This window comes from Ammospiza nelsoni, chromosome 6 (genome assembly GCF_027579445.1).
Source record: "Ammospiza nelsoni isolate bAmmNel1 chromosome 6, bAmmNel1.pri, whole genome shotgun sequence".
NCBI classification, from domain to species: domain Eukaryota; kingdom Metazoa; phylum Chordata; class Aves; order Passeriformes; family Passerellidae; genus Ammospiza; species Ammospiza nelsoni.
In genome coordinates, this window is record NC_080638.1 from 25,322,301 (window position 1) to 25,328,341 (window position 6,041).

Consider the following 6,041-nt stretch of genomic DNA (forward strand, 5'->3'; position numbering starts at 1 on the left):
CTACAGTCAGGAATCTGAGGAATCAATTCTTATTCCCTGTGTACCTAATAATCCTTGACATTCTCAATTAACAACAGGAACAATAGCTGACGTTACAATATTTATGATGATCCAAGATTTTTTTCAACTCCTTTCCTAAGCTGTTTCTTTGCCTTTTAACCCATCTCCCACCAATTATTACAAAAGGTGGGACTAAGGTTTGGTACCACCTAAATTTTAAAATATGGTGGAGGTATTATGGATAATTACCTTTCTATGTGTTTTGCGTTAGGCAGGAAAACCCAAGGGAGAGGCAGGAGAACTGAACCATTGTACACTTGCTGTTTGTCAGCAAATGGCTCAAAGTCAGTCTCTGAACAGACACAGATCTTGGGGAAATCTAGACCTATTGCTGGGAGAAGAGACAGACAGCACTTAGAGGTATAAACCATACAGAGAAATTCATGAGAAATTAGACTGACTCTACTTATTCTGTAACTCTTGGAAAAACTCATTCTAATTCTGTGTTTTACTAAAGGTTTGGTGTATCTGCCAGATAAGATTTTTTGTGTCCTCTTTGTTTAATTTTTACGTTCACATTTAGTATTTGGAGGCCTCTTGCAAAGTAAAATCATCCTTCATCTTTCAGATCTACACAGTAGTAAATGTGAACTTTATATTGTCATGTCTAGTTTTCTTTCAGCGGCATTTCTCTCAGCTTTCTCATTATTATTAGGTTACCTCAATAAGGAAAGCCTGTACTGGAACTGGCAGATTTTACTGCATGTCTAAAAGTCTGCCCTAAGAGTTAGCACACATTTTCAGTCCTCAGAACTTCCCAGTTTTCCTGCATCGCAAACTTTGATTTTATCTCAGAAGGCAGCATCCAGTAGCTTTGACAGCTTCATGACTTTTGAATACAATTTGATTAACCATGGATACTTTTCTTTGTCATACTCAAAATAAAGCTTCTCCTCCCACTACCCCCCCTCCCAAAATTTGCTTTGATTTGTGCAGGTATTCTTTATTATAGATAAGTTCTTTGTTTATTCTCTTCAGAAGCAATTATGTGTATCATACTGAATTGGCCTGTATATTATCTAAATGTTCCTTCCAAGTGGAACAAAATACTGCTTCTCATTTGGTTACATTTTTCTTTTCCTAGATGGCTAGTTTATATGTCAGCAGATACTTCTTTCTCTGTGCTACTGGGATAATCACTCACTCTTCTATTAGTAAAGTGCTCATCTAATAAATTCTTCCCTGAAGTGCTGACATTGTGCTCTGAATCTCTGCTTTCTTCCAACCATCCTTGTACAATTCTGGCTTATGCTAAAAAAAACCCAAAAACACCCATGTAAGTTCCAATGTAAAATTCTGTTAATTTTGAAATTATAAAAGAAGCATGCTTCACTACATAAGTTTCATATCCATCGATATCTCTTTCATGTAGTATTGATCTGTTTATCACCCTGCACAAGAAATCCATATCTCCTCCCTTATTTATATTCTACAGAAAATTCTTGTCCCTGTAGCTTCAGGATCAGATGTACAACTTTAGCTGGTAGTAAACAGAAAAGTTTCTACAATGTGAGCAAATCTGGAACTCTTGCAGGCTTTATAGGTACACTTCAAACACCCTTAGTGGAACCAGTTCTAACTAATTCATTTTTAAATTTGAAGTATTTTCTGCCACAGCAAAGGAGATCTCAGGGAATATGCAAGGGTCTGTTTTTGAGGACACTCAGTTCTGTATTTCTGCCTGGGCTGAAAAAAAACATGTCAGGAGCAGATCCTTTGCATTTGCTGCTTGCCTGTGTTAAGTAAATCTTACATTTGATTCTCAGCATCAACAAAGCTCCTAATACAGTATGAAATGACTCCATTCTATACAAGGAAATTAAGGATTAATTTATTAAATGTACTTCTGAAAATATAGTTCATAAGATGAGCCAAGTAAGTCATTTCACCCTTCCAGTAGCCTATGGGAGGGCAAATACATATTCTTAGCAGGGAAAAAAAAATGTGAAGGAAGAGTTGTTCAGCACTTCCACCACTGGTTTAAATGCCATGTGAGATTGTTGCTTTTGCTAAGATCACAGAAAGCCCTGCACAGACAAATCTGTTTTAATATTGCTATTGTGAGGGGATTTTTATTTTCACAAGCAGAAGTTTTTGAGCATCAGGGGGTTTAGTTGCTGACCAACTACACAGATGTTTTTTAAGCCACTTTGGCTCCCTAGATTCCATGGGCACTGGAGTGACTATCCTTGAATGGAAATGATGATTCAAAACAGTTTCTGTGGTCCTCTCCTTGTGGTGGGAAGCAACTCAGTAACAAAGACATCAAGGCCAGCTGCAGGACAGGCAGGGTAGAACGTGAGCAGATATACAAAATTAACAAATCAGAGGAAAAGATTTCTCTTATCTTCAGCACTCTGTTATTTTTCCTTCACAGCAAGCAAAGATCAGCCAGCAGACCTAAGAGAAGAGATGCTGCTCCAGGAAGCCCCTGCTACAGTCAGCCTCAGATCAAATCTCTATTTGTAACAGCAGTCTTTGTCCCATCCTTTTCTTAAGATCAGAAATGTATTGCAACATTTAATGAGCCATTTGTAACAGCCCAAAACACACAGGTGTTATTGCCACTCAGTTTACTTGTCTGGATAAACCCCTACCATACAGACAAGGTGCTGTCCAAAGTTTAACATCTGCAAGCCACATTAAAAGTATAATTAATACCAACATAGATTAAGGCAGAGATTATTCTGAATGAGGTACAAGCTTGTACTCACTAGCATCTAAAGAAACAGGAACTTCTTATGTAGACACTCAATCTCATGATTCAGACACATACAAGAAATCAAAGAGAATTTTATAATATATTTCACTTTACCTTTATTTTCTTTCCTTGTGTAAAATAAAAAAATAGCTACAGGCAGCTGGCTGCACTATTTGGATGATAATTTAAACCTCAATTTTCTGGTAGAACGCCAAGTCTTTGGTTCTGTAAAATCCAAAATATACAGAACAGGCTTTGGGAACTAACTTTTACTCTGTAATTCCATGGAGAATCTAATGTGAATACAATTTTCTGCTGTGTTTGCAGCCTATTCAAAGTGGTCTTGTTCTAATGCAAAAATTCATAAGCAGAAAGGAAACTTACTGGTCTGTTTTCAGTATGCATGCCCCAGAATGAGTGATAAGCCAAACACTGCTAATGATGAGCAAAAAATAATTTTAATTCTTTCAGAAATAGATGGTAACTTTAACATTCTATTATTATATTTTATAGTTACGGCATCCTTTTAAAATAAAATAATAGCTTAACTAAGGAAGTAAATTTGTACATAAATATATGCAGAAAATATTAAATGACCCCATATTTCTGTGTGAGCAGGAAGTAAGAAGAAAACAATGTATAAGAAGAGGTTAATCAGTACTATTTTTTAAGTTGCTACTTGGTAGAAGAAAAGGAAAGGGGATAGTGTCCATTGTAGTGCATGCATTTATATCAAATCCCTTGGATAAATAATGCCTGTGAAAGAGTTTGTTGAACCAGATCCTTGTAAAGCTGGGGCTTTAGTCCTCAGTGGAAGTAAATAAACTCATTTGATTGAGAAGAGTATCTGATGAGGATGGAAAGAATAAAAGGGCTTTTTGAGTAATCAGGGTTTCAGTAATCAGCTCACAGGAAACAAATGTCAACTTGCTAGAGGCCACTTCACCTTCATACGGCAGGCATTCATCATGGAGGAGTCACAGTCTAAGCTGTAAAGGAACAGAGGGGTCCTTCTATTAACCAGAATTGCAAGAATAATCCAATGCAATGCAGAGCTTTGCATCAGAAAGCATTAGAGGTGGTTTGCATCTAACTAGGTATCTAAAGAGATCAGTTAGAGCTTGGAATTGGAAAGAAAACATAAATTAAATCATTATCATAACAAAACTGGTGATGAATTTCTTTATCATAGCAGAACTGTTGATGAGTTCTCCAGAAGTCCAGTGTTGCAATTTTGTTGATGCCCCTCCTTGTTTCACCAAATAGCAAAAACTCTGTTATTTCACACTCACTGTACCCCAGACAGCCTCCAACCACTACACCTGCCACCAGACCTTCTCTGCTTGTAAAGAAGAGGTCTATAGCATGATATAGGATGGACTTCCCATTTCCTCCAAAGGGCAGAAAAGCATCCAGGAGATTCCTGTCTCAACATGTGGTAACAGCACTTACAGATCTGGAAATAAGTACTTGAAGTCTTCTGAATGGTCCCTGCCACCTTGGTGTTGAGGTGTCCAATGTCTTCTGAGTTCCAAGGCAAGACAATGGCATAAGGAAATTTTAAGCAAGTATCTCCTAGCTCCCTAAAATTACTCTGGATGGTCTTACTTGAATCTCAGAATGGTGCATGGAGTTTTACAGAATATACCTGCCCAGGTCTCTCCCAGGTTATTCTCTTTGGCCCTTGGGATGGGAAGTCCCCCACATCAGTCATACTCATACTGATCTGGAAAGACCACCCGTAGGAGCATGAAAGAAGTTTGTTCCCCAAGATCTGTTAAGCTTCTGGCCTCTGTCAGGGGCTAGTATGTGACTTATTAATATCAACTTTTATGATTAACTTCAATTTCGAATTTGGGCAGTGACTTTTCTGAGTACTGAGTGTGAACATGTAACAAATTTATTAATCCTTTCTTTCTTGCATTTGTCTGTCAATATGGTTTTTGTTTGTCAATATGGTTTTTCAGAAAGTGAACTGATTTGCCACAGCCTGTAATTATTGGAGGAAGAGCAGACAACATTTTGAAAATGTTTCAAAAAGTTACAGGAACAATTTAAATTATCAACAGGTTCACTTACACCCCAGCATAGGGAACTGAAAACCCAAAAACTTTTTGTGATGTGTCATCATTATCCTCCTCTGATGGTGGTATTAAATTGTGCACAATGGCAAGAAAAGCAAAGAGCCCAAACCAACTGACTGCTGTGATAAGAGAGAAAATCCTGAACAGGACTGCAGTGGGATTGTGACATTTTAATGATAGTTTAGAAATCAAAAATGTCTGAAGTGGAGATAGTCAGTCTTCTATTCATTCTCTTTCTGTGTGAATAGCAGTCACCTGATGGAAGCCTAAGGTAAAATTTATCCCCTAGACTTTCAGTTTTGTAGAAAGAGATTTAAGAAATTATTTTAAATCAAATACTTTTGTCTGAAAATAATGTAGTGTGTTTTAGTTTTCCTTCTACAAAGTTCTGTGTACAGTCAGTAATACCAACACATTGCACATGGCCCTGCTTTCTTCTTTTTTCTCAATGTTCACAGGACCTGAGGCATACCTAATGACTCATAAACCCCCAAAATAATATCTTCCCAAGGTTTTTTTAGATTTTCCAGTATAGCTCATGATGTAAGGCTAGAAATGCTGTCAGTCTGACATAAAACTATCATAATAGGCTGTTCAATAGAAAATTGTAGCTATCAGGCTAACATAGTAAGTATTGTTTTGCAACTGAAAGTGATGGAGCTGTGAAGGTAGATTAAGGTGGGGAGAAAGAGAGAACGCCTGAGGATGGATGGGGAAGGTTTAGGACAGAAAGAGAGATCACAGCTGTACTAAGGAAGTAAGTTCTGTTAAAAATCTGATATTTCAGTCAGTGTAGCCACTAGGCTGTCTTCAGGACTCATTAAAAACAGTTTACATCCCTTCCACTAGGGCTTTGGGAAGCTAAGAGCTTTGAAAAGCTGAAGAGCAGTCCTTCCTAACCAGTGCCTGCCTGTACAACTCAGTGTACCAGGCAGTGGCCAGTAGCTTCCTGAGCTGACAAGTCATTCAAAAATTAGAAGAAATTTAATAGAACAGTAAACATGACTGTAACTGATTACATGTCCCAGAATAAATACCATCATTATGTCCCACGGCCCTTTGAGGTCTGCCTTCAGTTCTACTCCACTGTATCATGCTGTTATGAACTCTTCCTCAAATCACTCTTTCCTCTCCCAAATTTGCTAAAGTTCTCTTGCTAAAGATAATTCCGCAAATAATACTCTGCAGAAGTAATA